Raw genomic sequence first — 17,737 nt, 5'->3', positions numbered from 1 at the left:
TAAAATTGACTTTTCTTTGCTGTAATAACTAAGAAGCGTTATTTCTTTCTTTCGATTAACGTTCTGTTCCGGGCCGCCAGAGTAGGTAGAATACTGACACAGGCATATAGTCTGTAGTAAGCTCGCTTCAGTGGAGTTAGTGAGGAGAGGAGTAAGATCAAATCTCCTTCCAGTCAAGGATTGGTGGCGCGGGGGAAAGCGTCTCGTACAATGCTGGCAACTTAGTTTTCGTGCTGAGCATTTTCTAGTATATAAATATCTCATGGAACTAGACAACTGTGGACGAGCATTTTAATGACGCTTTCGTTTAAATGCGGGACAATATGGCATCAATAACAACACACACAGTTCGCGTGCAATACTTCGTACCACGGTTGATGGAATGCGTTCTAGTAACCGAGCTTCGTACCAAACAATAGATCGCTAGGATTGACAGCTGTCATAAAAGGGACGACGTACAGCGTCTACTGTCACAGTCACCCTGTCTGTTTTTTTTATTTTCGTAGCTCTGTGGCAGGTCGGTGTCCCCTAAATCGTCGTTGCTTGTCGGCTGTTGCATTTCTCGTTTGTTTCGTATTGTGGACTGCGATTAACGTGAAGTAAATCATTGTTATTTCGAATGTGTTATAAAAGAGCTGAAAAGATACCTCGTGGAAACCTAAAACTAAGGAAAACGGATTGGATAGTTTAAAAATTTCTAAGAAAATATATCAATATCGTATACATTATTATTTCTTTCCTTTCTCAGACGTTTTGTCTGGTTAAAAATGGAAAGTGACGCGGACCTTGATCAAGCGTGACCGCCTATTAACTGTACGGTATATGTTACATTGCATTTAGGAACTTTCGTGAAATTGAACATGTATCAATAATTACAGATTTCTGTAGTTGAATATATACGTTTGGATGTAGCTGTATTGCACTGATGTACTGGTGGATATTGTGTGGTATGACTCCTGTGTTGGTAGTATGATTGCTATAATGTCAACTTTATCCTGATGCCACATGTCCTTGGCGTCCTCAGCCAGTTGGATGTATTTTTCAATTTTTTCTCCTGTTTTCTTCTGTATATTTGTTGTATTGGGTATGGATATTTCGATTACTTGTGTTAATTTCTTCTTTTTATTGGTGAGTATGATGTCAAGTTTGATATGTGTGTAACGCAGGAAATGCAAATCCTCCTATTTCCATCTGCTGCACTATAAATTTTTTTCCTTATTTTGTTACCTGAAGATGTGACATTTCTGTGTCTTTATATATTGTAACAGTTTTACTGTTTGTATATATATATATATATATATATATATATATATATATATATATATATATTTAACATTTAAGTTGGTTTGTTTTGTGAATATTACTTGTATTTATACGGTGGCTCTGGCCTAGGGAAAACTATGCTATCGAACGAATACATCGATAGGTCGTGTGGAGAACCAAAGTGTTTAGGATCTTTGGTAGTGTTAACTCTGTCGCGTGGAACGCGGGCAGAGGGGGAGTCTGGCTGGGGTGGTGCAGTGGAGCAGGTGTGTTGTGTGAAGCTCCCACGAGTTGCCGCGCTTTCGGGGTTTGGCAGCATGTAATTGCGCTCGACTTGCGATGATAGTTTCTGACATGGTGTCGCGGACGGGAAGCATTAGCTGGCGCACATCAAGAGCCCGTTTCGTCTGGTGACCGTGTCGAGAAGAAGGCGCGCCAACATCCAGCTTCTGCAACAGCGACGGCCGACAATGAGTGACTGTCGCCACCTCCTCGATCGACGGCTTCAAACCTTCAATCAGCCAACAAGAAAGACTGGAAGCACGTAAAGTTTTAGAACTGTATGGCAGACCTCAGCTTTTCAACTTTTATAGTTGTTGCATCACAAAATTACAGCAACTTAGCATGAACCTTTGTTGCTCATTGTCCCAATTGCATTGCCAAGCAGGGTCCCTTCCTTTTCCGGAATGAACCCGAGTGTCGTTGAAATTCAAACGCCAGCATCATTCGATTTCACTGCTTTAATTTCAAAGTTCAGTTAAGGTATCCATAGCTGGCTACAATATTTAGATTACACAAGCACAAATTATGAGTGCGAGTTTTGTTACCATATTTTAGCTTACCTGTGACTACAGCTCAGCTTGGTACGTACTAAATTTTACTATTGTTAATTGTTCAGAATCATTTAATTCAAGTTCAAAGTTAAATCTCTTATTTCCAAATTGCGTAGATTCAAGTAGCTTTTGAAGCGATTGTTGAGGTAGTCCAAGACTAACCGTATTTTACTGAATTTCGATGTGCTTCAGAAAGAAAGCTCACTATTAACTTTAGTCACTAAATTAACTTTCGATTTTCTGGTTTTATAAATTCTTTTGCTAAATTAAGCCAGAGTGTAGCGAAATTTTTTACTTCTGACAAACTTTCAGTTTTCACACTACACGTGTCAACCTTCAGTTGCCACGCTTCTAGTGCTAATTATATGTGTAATAACCTTTCTTTTTCAGTTACTATAGTAATTGTCCTTAGGACTGGCGACCATAATTTCCCCCAAATCTCAAATATCTAATTACCGCTAGTTAATTGTTGACGTAACGGCCGCACATTTACTTTCTTTATTAACTTTACCCCTTTTCAAAATTAATTTCCACCAGTTTCATTTGCATTTTTCCTTTCATTTAGATGTAACCCTGTCCTCCCTCTTTACCGACAGATTAACTTCGGTGACGATTGCTTCTCCCAAATTTCCATTAGGTACACGCGGTTTAATTTTTCACTGTCATTAAGGTCGATAAGTGAGGGGGAGGTTACACGTGGCGACCTGGTGACAGGACAATCTGAGGCTGTTCTGGACCCGAATTTAGCATTGTGCAAATCTCGTAACAAAGTATTGGTTACGAACAGATAGTTACGTCAGCGAGATTAAGTAGTGGGTGGAACCCTGATTAGATTTGAGATTTGGCATTTATATTGAAAATTATTAAAATGAGTGAAGGCAACAATTGCCAAAATTTGGTAGACTTGGATACGGAACAATCGGTCGAACAGTGGGAAACGTGCACCGCGGTACCCATTGTTCAGGGGCAGGCGGCTAGCATGAAAGACGCGACCGCCGAAACGCATCAAAGAGCAGAAATGGAATTCCAAACTTTAGAAAATTTTTCGGAATCGGAAGTGAAAATCAAATCTGAACCTCTTGATGACGAATACGGGGTGACAATTAAAGAGGAAGTCGCTATGGAAGTAAAACCGGCAGTTTCCGGGAATTTAACTGATTTATTGAATGTTTTGATTAATGAATTCAAGAGTCAATCGGCAGAAATTAAAGCTCAGGCTGCCAAGCAAGAAGCTCAGGCTGAAAAAATTGAACGGAAGCTAGACAATCAGAACAAAGCTATTAATGTTGTTAAAAACAATGTTGGAGTTGTTAACACAAAAGTTGATAAAATGAAAGAAGATATTGTTGTAATTAATACCGAAATCGGTAATCTTAAACAGGAAATGGTAAGCGTTCAGGCGGAAATTGCGAGCATAAATACTCGTTTTAATTCCAAAATTAGCAGAATCGAGAAAAGTGTAGGAGAAGCAGTTGCTCCGATTATCGAGAATAAGGTGACGGAACAAATTCAATTAGTGAAAAAAGAGGATCAACAGAAGGTGGAAACTTTAAAGGCTTTAGTGTCCGAGGTTGATGCTAAATTGACGAAGCAGGCTAATACCTACAAAGAGAAAAAAAGGGAAATAGAAACGCTTGCGACAACCACTTGCCAAGTAATTACGAAAGTTTCGGAATTAGAAAAGAAACTTGACGAAAAACAGAGCTATGTGCCAATCTGTGCACATAGTTCGGAATTGTTGACGAAAGAGGAGCGGTTCGACCCCTCGAAAAAAGGCGGTATACACCCGACGGATTTCATTAAAAATTGTGAAAGAGTTTTACCCAGATCATGGACTAATGAGAGAAAAATTAATGCGGTTATTGATGTGTTGGATGGTGATGCCAAGCGTTGGGGCTTAAACCTCAACATTACGAACCTGACTTTTGACGAGTTTAAAAATTTGTTTCTGGCTGAATACTGGTCAGAGCAAAAACAGCAAAGTGTCTGGGCGAATTTGTCGTATCGAGGCCTTTCGATGCGAATTCGCGCGGTTCGATGAAGGAGTTTTGTGAGGGCTGGATCCGCAAGTTGGAATATTTGCGTGATCGCCGCACGGAATCCGAAATAGTCTGGGAACTCTACAAGAAGCTTCCAGATGATACAAAACGCTACGTAGGAAGCAATTACAGGACAATCAATGATTTCCTGGAAAGAGTTGAGGACGACGACAATTGGCGCAATAATCGCGACAGTGGTAGAGGCCGTGGTAACAACAACGGGACCACAGCAACCACAACAATGATAACTATGGGAATAATGCATACCGCAATCTTGGCAGCAATAACAATAGTGGTTCGGGCCGTAATGACAATCGGTACAATGCAAATAATAACAGGAATGACGGAAACCAGTATCATACTAGCGTGATACGGGCTTCGCAGAATAGTAATAACGCCAGAGGGTGTGATCAGCCGTCTCAGCAGCATCCGGGGAGGGTATCTGCTGGGACGAGACAGGTAAACCATTAGCCGCGCCGGTGAGGGGCCGACCGGGCGTGGAGGAATTTTGGCGGCCCAATATCAGGAGAAAACCCAGGTGTCGTCGTTATGAAAATTCCGTGTGGAATAATCAACGGCGGGAGAGTGTGCCAGTGTTAGAAGAAAGGAGTGCGCCCACAAGTAGTAGATCAGCTGTAGACACGGCAGTAGAAAATACATTCACTGTCAGTGAGAACAATTTAAGTAGTGTTCCGGAAATCGATTATAAAGTGGCAGCTGTAACACCCACAGTGGAAATGGAGATTGAGTTTAAGAATGATTCGCAATTGTTGAGAGAAGATCAGATGTCGGATAATACGTCCGTCATCGAGCGAGGGGATGCAGAGAGGGATGAGGTCTGATTAAGGCAGTTCGGTCGCTTATACGACAAACTAAGAGATTATAGGGGCCTGTATGGGAGAAGTGTTTATGGGGAGCGCGGGCAGGATTTGCCGCGTCTCGTCCCGCAGGAAGGTAGTGTTTGTGAAGTGATAGAAAGTTCTGGCCGTAACCGGCAGACTTTACCAGAAATAGTTGATGTTAATGGGGAGCACGAACAAGATTCGTCGAGTTTCATACCGCAAGAGTTGGATGTTGAAGTAGTAACGGAAAGTTCTGGCCCTAACCGGCAGACCTTACCGAAAGCTGTAGTGGTAGAAGTAGCCGACGCAAACCTCCAGTTTAAACATTGCGAGAGTATTAAGGAGGAAGATTACGAAAATTTTAGTGATAGCCGGACACGATTGGTAGAAAAGCACATAGGTTACAGCGTGTATGAGGTTACAGCTGACGTTATACGGTCGGACGGTAGCAGTGTGGGCTGCCCAGATCCAGAGGAAGTAATTGCAGATACTACTGGGTACATTCCTCCAGGTAGATTGGCAGATGAGATCAATCTGACCAAAGAGGAATCAACGAAGGTGACAATTAGGGAATTGATAGCAAAGCAACACTCACTAGTTGACGAGTTACAGGAAAAGGTTTCGGCATTGGAGGCGAAGCTACAGACTAAGCCTCAGGACAAACGTGTTGAAATTAAAACTGTGTGTGAACAGAGGCTGAAAAATCCGCCAGATAAGCCGGATTTAGGATCAAAGCAGGATGGTTTTTTCTGGAATGACATGGATATAGACGAGGATTTATTATGGGAAAATAAAGAAACAGTCGGGGACAAGTGTAGACAGATAGTAGTGTCTGTTAATATGCACGGCCTACAACTAAACGTGTTGATTGACACCGGTGCAGAATTGAGTGCTGTATCTGGGAAAATATTTGAGTTACTGAAAGACAGACCTGGCATCGTAGTTATGCCAGTAACAGGAGTGAAAATTATCGGTGCTACTGGGAAGGCCAGTAAACTGGTCACAAAACAGATTTTTGTCAACTTCGAGATATGTGGGGCACGATTTGAACAAGAGTTTGTCGTCGTGCCAGACTTAACTACGGAAGTAATTATCGGGTTAGATTGGCTATTAAAGTACCGTGCAGTGATTAATTGCGAAAGCAAAACTTTGACATGTACGTCACAAGATAAAGCAATAGTAGTTAGTTTTGACGAGGCAGGAGACAGTGTGCATAGGCAATACCAGCCTATCCAAATTGTTAACTGGCCAGATAACATTGACGTAGGAATGAATTTGAACCGCCGTAACGTGAGGAATCTCGGCATTGACAAAAGTGTAGAAAGTGAATTGGAAAAGATAATCAGATTCCCTCCACGGATTGACATTAGTATTGGTGTGAAAAAAGATCGTTTGCGAGAAGTAATGAAGCTAAAAGCCGATGCTCGCATACGTCGTCATGACGCTAAAGCGCGTTTTGCTAAGTTTGCAATCGGAGACTTAGTACTTGTAAAAGCTCATGAGAAATCGAGCGAGATAGACAATGGAATCTCTAAATTTAAATTTGTTTATAATGGACAATATAAAGTCATTGGTATACCTCACACAAATGCTTATTGCTTAGAGTATCCAAGCTCTGGAAAACTATTAGGTATACGGAACATTGTAGACCTGAAATTGTACCAACCAAGGATTGGTTAATACCACAGAAAAGGTCATTTGTACAGAATGTAAATATAGAGTGTAAGATTTAAGGATGTGTCATGTTGCGATGCTTTTGCCTGACCTAGAGGTCATTAAAGAAGTTGTAATTAATAAGTAATTAATGTTGATGAAATGATTTAAGAGTTACTGAATATTAATCAATTTAAAAATACAAGCTGCTAGTTTAAGTTTTCAGCTGAGTCACAGTAGATTGAGGAAAGTAAATATGATTTTGTAACTAGCTGTTAAGATTTCATAAATATGTGATTTACTAGTCATTGCCGATGTACTTAGACGCTGTTTTAAGTTTCAGGCTAGTACATGCGTGTGATGATAGACAGTGTTGAGTTATCCACTGTGATAGTGTTAATGGACTCCTTGAGATTACTCGGGAGTGAGTTTTTCCGAAAGAATTCAGGAAACGGACGTTCTGGAAATGCCGTTACCCAGGCGAGTGAGATCAAGCGTCCTGCACAGGCGGGCGCAACAATACTGGCGGGGCGGAGCCGCTGTCGGCTCTTGTGCCGCTGTCGGCATTCTTTGTACTTGCGGGTACGGAAGGCGGAGTTGTTTTTCTTCCCGGACAGCTGATGTGAAAGAATTCTGCTGTTAATATTTATGTTTTTGTCGATCTGCTGTATATTATTTTCTTCTTTAACGTTAAATAGATTCTCATGACGAGAATATTAATTATGAAAAGGTTATACAAAATGTGTAGTCTATGTAATTATTTATTTGCATATTTTGATCTACCTGTTTTTATGACCATGCACTGTAATTAATTTTGTAAATATTATTCCAGTTCTTATAGTGTTACGAATTTTAATGATTTTGGAATAGCTAAACCATTTTCTATGTTTTCTATATTTTAATATGTTGTCAACCTGTTTTATTTTGTGGAAGATGACAGAGTGGAATAAGATTAGGAGTGTCTCCACTCAATTATTATGGTCTAAAAGTTGGTTTATGGTTAATTAGACGAATGCTAGATTTTGTTGATGTTTTGAGCATATGCATTTCCGCTGTTTCTTTTTTGGGACATTTGCTGAGTCTGTTTAGGTTACACGAACATCCTCAGACAATGTGGGGCACGCGTAACGCCGGAAATGCATATCCTCCTATTTCCATCTGCTGCACTATAAATTTTTTTCCTTATTTTGTTACCTGAAGATGTGACATTTCTGTGTCTGTATATATTGTAATTGTTTTACTGTTTGTATATATATATATATATATATATATATATATATATATATATATATATATACATTTAAGTTGGTTTGTTTTGTGAATATTACTTATATTTATACGGTGGCTCTGGCCTAGGGAAAACTATGCTATCGAACGAATACATCGATAGGTCGTGTGGAGAACCAAAGTGTTTAGGATCTTTGGTAGTGTTAACTCTGTCGCGTGGAATGCGGGCAGAGGGGGAGTCTGGCTGGGGTGGTGCAGTGGAGCAGGTGTGTTGTGTGAAGCTCCCACGAGTTGCCGCGCTTTCGGGGTTTGGCAGCATGTAATTGCGCTCGACTTGCGATGATAGTTTCTGACATGGTGTCGCGGACGGGAAGCATTAGCTGGCGCACACCAAGAGCCCGTTTCGTCTGGTGACCGTGTCGAGAAGAAGGCGCGCCAACATCCAGCTTCTGCAACAGCGACGGCCGACAATGAGTGACTGTCGCCACCTCCTCGATCGACGGCTTCAAACCTTCAATCAGCCAACAAGGAAGACTGGAAGCACGTAAAGTTTTAGAACTGTATGGCAGACCTCAGCTTTTCAAACTTTTATAATTGTTGCATCACAAAATTACAGCAACTTAGCATGAACCTTTGTTGCTCATTGTCCCAATTGCATTGCCAAGCAGGGTCCCTTCCTTTTCCGGAATGAACCCGAGTGTCGTTGAAATTCAAACGCCAGCATCATTCGATTTCACTGCTTTAATTTCAAAGTTCAGTTAAGGTATCCATAGCTGGCTACAATATTTAGATTACACAAGCACAAATTATGAGTGCGAGTTTTGTTACCATATTTTAGCTTACCTGTGACTACAGCTCAGCTTGGTACGTACTAAATTTTACTATTGTTAATTGTTCAGAATCATTTAATTCAAGTTCAAAGTTAAATCTCTTATTTCCAAATTGCGTAGATTCAAGTAGCTTTTGAAGCGATTGTTGAGGTAGTCCAAGACTAACCGTATATTACTGAATTTCGATGTACTTCAGAAAGAAAGCTCACTATTAACTTTAGTCACTAAATTAACTTTCGATTTTCTGGTTTTGTAAATTCTTTTGCTAAATTAAGCCAGAGTGTAGCGAAATTTTTTACTTCTGACAAACTTTCAGTTTTCACACTACACGTGTCAACCTTCAGTTGCCACGCTTCTAGTGCTAATTATATGTGTAATAACCTTTCTTTTTCAGTTACTATAGTAATTGTCCTTAGGACTGGCGACCGTAATTTCCCCCAAATCTCAAATATCTAATTACCGCTAGTTAATTGTTGACGTAACGGCCGCACATTTACTTTCTTTATTAACTTTACCCCTTTTCAAAATTAATTTCCACCAGTTTCATTTGCATTTTTCCTTTCATTTAGATGTAACCCTTTCCTCCCTCTTTACCGACAGATTAACTTCGGTGACGATTGCTTCTCCCAAATTTCCATTAGGTACACGTGGTTTAATTTTTCACTGTCATTAAGGTCGATAAGTGAGGGGGAGGTTACATGTGGTGTTGTTTTATCTGTTATAACGGTTCTGTTCCAGTATAATTTGTATTCATCATTGTCCAGTACATTTTGTGGTGCATACTTGTATGTGGCAATGTGTTGTTTTATTAGTTTATGTTGTTTGGCAAGTCGTTGATGTATTATTTTTGTCATGTATTCTGTATTTGCTAGTATTGTACATCTGCTTTTGATGTGATCTACTGTTTCTATTTGATGTTTGCAAAGTCTGCATTTATTTGTTGTGGTATTGGGATCTTTAATAATATGCTTGCTGTAATATCTGGTGTTTATTGTTCGATCCTGTCTTACAATCATGGAAGAAGAAGGAAGATATTAGTGTTTAACGTCCCGTCGACAACGAGGTCATTAGAGACGGAGTGCAAGCTCGGATGACGGAAGGATGGGGAAGGAAATCGGCCGTGCCCTTTCAAAGGAACCATCCCAGCATTTGCCTGAAGCGATTTTAGGGAAATCACGGAAAACCTAAATCAGGATGGCCGGAGACGGGATTGAACCGTCGTCCTCCCGAATGCGAGTCCAGTGTGCTAACCACTGCGCCACCTCGCTCGGTACAATCATGGATCCTTCCGTCTCACTGTATATATTGCCTTTTATTAGCCATGTGTTGGATGCATCTTGATCGATGTGTGGCTGTATTAGATGATACAGGTGCTTGCCATGTAGTGTTTCTTTTTCCAATTTACTTTCTTCGTATCTGTTGATGTTATGTGATCTAAAGGGCTGTAGAAGTGGTTATGAAACTGCAATGGTGTAGCCAATGAATATATGTGAGTGAATGCTTTGTGTATTTTGCTAGTTTGTGCTCGTTCTATAAAGAATTTTCTTAAATTGTCTACCTGTCCATAATGTAGGTTTTTTATGTCGATAAATCCCCTTGCTCCTTCCTTTCTGCTTAATGTGAATCTTTCTGCTGCTGAATGTATGTGATTTATTCTATATTTGTGGCATTGTGATCGTGTAAGTGTATTGAGTGCTTCTAGGTCTGTGTTACTCCATTTCACTACTCCAAACGAGTATGTCAATATTGGTATAGCATAAGTATTTATAGATTTTGTCTTGTTTCTTGCTGTCAATTCTGTTTTCAGTATTTTTGTTAGTCTTTGTGTATATTTTTCTTTTAGTTCTTCTTTAATATTTGTATTTTCTATTCCTATTTTTTGTCTGTATCCTAGATATTTATAGGCATCTGTTTTTTCCATCGCTTCTATGCAGTCGCTGTGGTTATCCAATATGTAATCTTCTTGTTTAGTGTGTTTTCCCTTGACTATGTTATTTTTCTTACATTTGTCTGTTCCAAAATCCATATTTATATCATTGCTGTATACTTCTGTTATCTTTAGTAATTGGTTGAGTTGCTGATTTGTTGCTGCCAGTAGTTTTAGATCATCCATGTATAGCAAATATGTGATTTTGTGTTGGTGTGTTCCAGTAATATTATATCCATAATTTGTATTATTTAGCATGTTGGATAGTGGGTTCAAAGCAAGGCAGAACCAGAAAGGACTTAATGAGTCTCCTTGGTATATTCCACTCTTAATCTGTATTGGCTGTGATGTGATATTATTTGAATTTGTTTGGATATTAAGTGTGGTTTTCCAATTTTTCATTACTATGTTTAGGAACTGTATCAATTTAGGATCTACTTTGTATATTTCCAATATTGTAGGTACCATGAGTGGGGTACACTATCAAAAGCTTTTTGGTAATCAATGTATGCGAAGTGTAGCGACCTTTGTTTAGTTTTAGCTTGATATGTCACCTCTGCATCTATTATCAGTTGCTCTTTACATCCTCGTGCTCCTTTACAGCAGCCTACTTGTTCTTCATTTATAATTTTTTTTCTGTGTTGTATGTGTCATTAATTTCTGTGTAATGACTGAAGTTAATATCTTGTAAGTTGTTGGTAGGCATGTTATGGGGCGATATTTTGCTGGGTTTGCTGAGTCTGCTTGATCTTTAGGTTTCAGATAAGTTATTCCTTGTGTAAGTGTATCAGGGAATGTGTATGGGTCTGCAATGTAACTGTTAAATAATTTAGTTAGATGTGAATGTGTTGATGTGAACTTCTTTAGCCAGAAATTTGCTATTTTATCTTTCCCAGGGGCTTTCCAACTGTGCATAGAATGAATTGCTCGGGTGACTTCATGTTGCAAAATTATCACTTCAGGCATTTGTGGTATCATCTTGTATGTGTGTGTTTCTGCTTGTATCCACTTTGCATGTCTGTTATGTTGTACCGGGTTTGACCATATGTTGCTCCAGAAGTGTTCCACGTCTGTTATGTTTGGTGGATTGTCTATTTTAATGTGTGTGTTATCTATTGTCTGGAAAACTTCTTTTGGTGTGTGTTGAATGTTTTTTTTTTCCTTCTATTTTCACTTTTTTGTATCTTCTAAGTCGTTTGGCCAATGTTTGTAATTTCTGCTTCTTTTCATCTAATTGCTCTATCACTTCTTGTTGCGAGATTTTACCTAACCTTTTTCGTTTTTTGTCTGATATTTCATTTCTTATAAATTGTGTTAGCTGTACGATGTCTTTTCTCAGTTTTTCTATTCTGATCTGTAGCCTGTGTTGCCATGCTGGTTTTGTGGGATTCTTCTGTGTGTTGGTTGGTTTTGATCTCTGCGTAGTGTGTATATTTAGTGTAGTGAGTGCTCCTATATAAACCAGTAGTTGTAACTCTTCCATAGTTACATTTTCATTTATTTTGTTGTGTATGATTGTGTTGATAGTTGTTATTGTTGTTTCGACTAGTGGGTTATTTGGTGGTCTATGCAAGAATGGTCTAATATCTGTATTGTGTCTTTGTATTCTATATTTGTCAGCTTAAATTTTTCTTCTATATCTAACATGTGTGTCACTTCGTGTTCTATTTGTGCTTGTTCTGGTGGCTACCTTAAGATTTTGTTTCCCTCTGATCGTTTAATTGATGCGTGTTGTTCTTTGTTTGTTTTCTCTGGGATGTTTGAGTCCATTACTGTATTTTCTTCTTCTTCTGATTGCACATTATTTTGTTCCAGTATTTGTTATACTTGTTGTTTGATGTTTTCTAGTTCTGACTGGGGTATCCTTTTATTTTTGATTATTACACGGATCTGATCAGCTAGTCGTTGTTCTGTTAAAAATTTTAATTCTGGGTATCTGCTAATAAATGTTGTGTATACTTGTGATCTGTATCCAGTTGTGTTGGTTCCTAGGTTTGTTGCTTGGTAATAACAGAACGTGAGGTGTCGATTAACTTCATCTGACCATCTCATCCTCTGTCTTTGTTTTCCTTCTAGAGTGGTTGCAGGAAGCATATCCTGCAAAGCACCTCTATTTGGATTTAAATCATTTTTCGTGTGGCTAGCAGTGTCGTTACCATTGTGGACGGGCATAGGGTTCAAGCGTCGTCCCCGACCATGACAGCGCTTGTCCGAGGCTTCATTAGTTCTGTCCTGAACCAACTAATCACACTAAAAGGGGGGTTAGCCCTATTAGTGGTTTGTTCTTTTCGTCGCCTTTTACGACTGGCAGAACATACCGGAGGCCTATTCTTTTACCGGGCCTTATTAATATTATATTATTATTATCATTTCATGGTAGCAGGAAGAGGAGCTGTGGTTGAAAAATTCAGTCCCTGTTGTGTTTGGAAAGCAATTAGTTTCAGTTAACATAAGATTTTAAAAAGTTACAAAGGGATGATTTTTGTAGTGTATGTGCGTGGGACGTGTAAGTCACATACATAAATCATAACAGAAGTGGTAATAACCACTTGTCAATTAACCATACTGCGCTCAGCTCGTGCGTGCTACAGTTCCAGTCCTGTTGAGATTTATGTATGTAACTTATATTACCCAAGCACAAACATGCTATAAATCATCTCATGTAACTTTAGAAAATGGATGGCTTTTGCAAGCCGGAACTAGTTGTGACCTGTTCTGGAGTATTATTTCTAGAGTATTATTTTTGATGTGCAATGTTATGCTACGTAAAAATGCAGAGAAACAATATTTCATTTCATTCTGTGGAAATAAGCAGATAGGCGAGCTACCTTACTGCCAGCATAAGTAACTGAAATTTCCCAAGGCAAAGTCACCCTTTGAGGACAGGTAGCTCTAAGGAGAGACGATATTCTAGAAAATTAGGAAGCGATATTGACGCACCATGCTAAAATTTTTTCTGAAAATTCGTAAACATTAAAGTTAATTCGAAAACAAAGTAAATAAAGGCTTAAGTATTGACAAGTTAGTTACAACAGTAAAGGCACTTCGTCTTTATACTGAATAGAAACGAGATCTTATTATAGATGTGGCAATAGGTCTTGCTGTGAAAAAAGACTAATTGTTCGTAAAAAAGCGAATGGCGGGTGATTTTACCACTGATGTAGGATTCGCACTGAGACCAGAACATCCAAAGGCTATGTTGGAATGTCTTGACCGATTCAGTATTGAATTCAGTACCAGATCAAAGTCCATTCAATATGTAACCTCACTGTTCGAGGTTGTGCAGCCAAGTACTCCAGTTTAAGCAAATACTAAGAAGTTGAAATTAGTTGTTCCAAAATTTAGTGGTTTTTATGGTGAGGTATCAGAAGCAGAACTCCCCTTTGAGATTCCAAGGCTTAGAAGAAACTTTAAAGCGCCAAATGTTACAGTTTCTGATTGGGTATGTTTACACTTGTGGAATGGGATTTTACACTCTCTTCCAACCCTTATGCTCGCTCTAAAGTTATTTGTAACGATTTGCGTATCAGTTGCTTCATGTGAGAGGAGCTTTAGTGAATTAAAATCAGTTAAAAACTACTTATCGACGACAATGGCTAACGCGAAGCTAAAAGTCTTGTCATGTTAACTATTCAAAGTGAGTCAGTACAAAATATTAATGCTGAAGATGTGATTTCAGAGTTCGCAGCTTTAAAGCAAGAAAGAAATTGTAAATTTTTGGATTTCGCTTTAACAGTTTGTTTTCTGAATAATGTGTACTAATGTATAGTGTATAATACTATACAATAATTTATAATGTATAATAAAATAATGATATTATATTATGTACTGCAATTTGATGATTAATAGCTCTGATGACTTTCATTTGTATTATTTACATTATACTTGACACGTAGCCAGTTTTACTAAGTTTTATTCATTTTAAGCGTTTTTATTCGTGGGGCGAAACCGCCTTATCCACCTCGGGTGCCACCACGCTAGCTACGTCATTGTTGCCTTGTATTCACTACGTCAATTAAAACTACGTTTACGCCTCAAACTGGATATTATGCTTATATTTTACGTGTATAAGTACGGTAACTTTGAACCTCTGTATGTCGGAAGGATAATGATATCGAAAAAAGTTTAGAAGTACAAAGAGACTATCATCTTAAGAATGTATGGGAAAAATTTGTATGATATGTCATGAGCAGAAATTGTAGAAGTGACAATCCTCACAATTAGTACTTTTCGTATCCAAAAACCATGGTTTGGAAGCACCCATGAACAAATGGAGCGTTTATAAGCCACGTAAGGTCCACGCTAGACCACATCTAATGCAAAAGAACCTACCGATATGCTCAATTTGCCTGGGCTGGAGGAAGTGTGTAATGTTTAAATTTTGACCGTGTACTGTAGGTTAGTTACAGTATGCCCGATCTTCTGATAGGTATGCAGATGCTCACTAGACAGAGGGCTATCCAAAACACTTGACCTTTTATCTCTGTGATCAGTAGAACCCGACAGATGGCCCCCTGAGAAAATCGCATTTAAGCTCGCGCCTTTCTGGAGGGTATTGGTACCATGTACTATCGCGCACGGATCGATTACTGCACGTGGGATAGCGTAACGGATCAAAATGCACAATCGCGCTTTATAATGAAGCAAAGGATACTCATCCAGGCAACCATATTGCCACAAAAACAAACGAATCTTCAAACAGAAATAAGAAATCTGATCAAAAGTATACGGACACCCTATGTAATGCGGGATTTACTACCAGATGTCATATGAAGTTGACCTGTCACTATAAAAGGAGGTAGAGAGTATTGTGTTGGAAATAGAGAAATACGAGCAGAATGGGTTGGTCAGGAGAGCTCATTGACTTGTAACGTTGACTGGTCTTTGGACCTCACCTGAGTAGGAAATCCATCAGAGACACGTCAGCCCTTCCAAAGCCGCCTAAGTCGAGCATTGTTGATGTGATTGTGAAGTGTTAACGCGAAGGAACAACCATGGCTACACTAAGACAGGGGAGATCTTATGTAATGTCGGACAGGATCCGTCGAGAATTGCGGGGCGTTTTTGTGGAAAATCTCATGAAATCGGCGGAAGGAATCACTTGTGAGTTCCAAAGTGCTACCAGCAGTCCAACCAGTACAATGTCTGAGCGTAGGGAGTTGGAAAGAATGGCGTACCATGGCCGAGCAACTCCATATAAGCCGCTGTAACCACTGTACTCAGTGCTAGGCAACGCTTGAGGCGGAATAAAGTGGACAGTAGATGAGTTCAAACGAGTGGTTTAGAGTGATGAATCACACTGTACCTTGTTGCAGTCCAATGGAAAAGTTTTGTGTTTGGCGAAAGCCTGGAGGACGTTATGATGTGTAGTGTGTAAATAAACTGGTTGTGTACTTCTAAAAAAAACCTTTTAAATAGTAAAGCATGACCTATACAAGGAATCTGACTACCCCTGTTAGTCATGGACGAAAAAAAATATTTGGCATAATCTTTGTCAGAACGTGCAGAATCTTATGTGGGGCCAATAAGACGTCAATTTTAATCCAAATATGGTATGCCAATGTTTACGTAATAAAAAAATAAATTAGGTAAGTCAGTACACTTATTACATAGATGCGATAAATCACTTTAACGGAGGCCAAATGAACAATAAAAGTCAATACAATTCCAGTAAACCTGCAAAACTAAAAAAAAAAAAAATATATTGTAGGGGCCTACATAGACATCGCGCATCTGCTAGACGCCCACGAAATACGTAACTTTGTTTTGAAGCTGACAGCTAATGAGAAATTAGGTGCAAAAATACTATTAGTCAGTTTTCAAGCAGTAATGGCGGACAGCATCAGCTGGTAATATACGTAATTTTATGGTAGCTAATTTTATTGCACAAAAAATAAAATATGTACTCCCTCCAGAAGAAGTTACACACAAACATTAAAATAAAGTTATGATGAGCAGCAAAATGTCTGAGAAGAATTTTGAAAGAAAATTATTAATTGAACTTTAATTTGGCGGGTTTTCAACACTGTCAACAAGACGAAATAACGGAAAGAATATTTATTGGAACTAAAAAAAATTGAACCTTGATATTGTGACACTATCTTTAAAATAGATAATTTAACTGCAATTGTCTTTAATTTTGAAATGAGAGGGTAATAGTTTTCTTTTAATGTCTTAACTGTTGCTGCAAGCAGTGCGATGACGACAGCGGTGGTACTCGAGGACGATGTGTGAAGTTGATCCTGGTTCGTGGTGTGAAGATAATGATGAATCCTCCTGTTTCATTAATATTCCAGTTACGGCGGTGGTCCAACGCCTCCATTGTAGTCGAATTAGCTGGCAGCACTGGCGCGACAATAATAGTTCCAGTGCGCGCGTTGTCGTTACGCGCGCGACGTTTTATTATTTAAGAAGTTTTTTTTTCAGAAGTAGAGAACCAGTTTCTGTACAAGTGGCACCAATGAAGTGCAGAGGAGATGGTGTTACTGTTAAGGGGTGTTTTCCGTAGTTAGTAAGTGGCACCATACTGCAGTGAAAGAAACGCTAAATGTGAAATTATATGAACACATTTTACAACACTGTATACTGCGTACGGTAGAGGAGCAGTTCGAAGACGATGATTGTTGGTATCAGCATGAGAGTGGACTCTGTCAAGAAGCAGCATTTGGCAGGCAATGGTTAGCGGACAGTGCCAGACCTCAAATGGACTGGCGTGCCCAGAGTACCGATCTGTACCCAATGAAACACCTCTGAGAGGGGCTACAATGTGGACTTCACCCTAGATCCCAGCGTCTAACATCAGTACCTTCTCTGGTTTCGGATCTTGAGGAAGAATGGTCTGCCGTTCCGCCAAAGACATTCAGACTCCCCACTGAAAGTGTCCTCAGCAGAGTGAAAGCCATCACAAAGGCGAAATGGTCACACCTCATGTTAATGTCCAAATAGATGTCCAGTTACTTTTGATCAGATTGTGTGTATCAGTAAAACTTTCAAATTATTATAGAGAAGAAAAATAATAAGTGAATGTACTCAAAATGCCGGCCGGTGTGGCAGAGCGGTTCTAGGCGCTTCAGTCTGGAACCGCACGACCGCTACGGTCGCAAGTTCGAATCCTGCCTCGGGC

At 39.3% G+C, this 17,737-nt stretch overlaps 1 protein-coding gene across 1 annotated transcript in view; it reads left to right on the top strand.

Moving 5' to 3' along the window:
• Positions 1–17,737, top strand: part of LOC124623033 (A disintegrin and metalloproteinase with thrombospondin motifs 7-like) — a 449,137-nt gene that overhangs the window by 209,952 nt on the left and 221,448 nt on the right. The gene's annotated exons all lie outside the window — the stretch shown is intronic.

This window comes from Schistocerca americana, chromosome 7 (genome assembly GCF_021461395.2).
Source record: "Schistocerca americana isolate TAMUIC-IGC-003095 chromosome 7, iqSchAmer2.1, whole genome shotgun sequence".
Lineage (NCBI taxonomy): Eukaryota > Metazoa > Arthropoda > Insecta > Orthoptera > Acrididae > Schistocerca > Schistocerca americana.
Note: the sequence above shows the minus strand (reverse complement) of the source record. Positions and strands in the feature narration are given on the sequence as shown.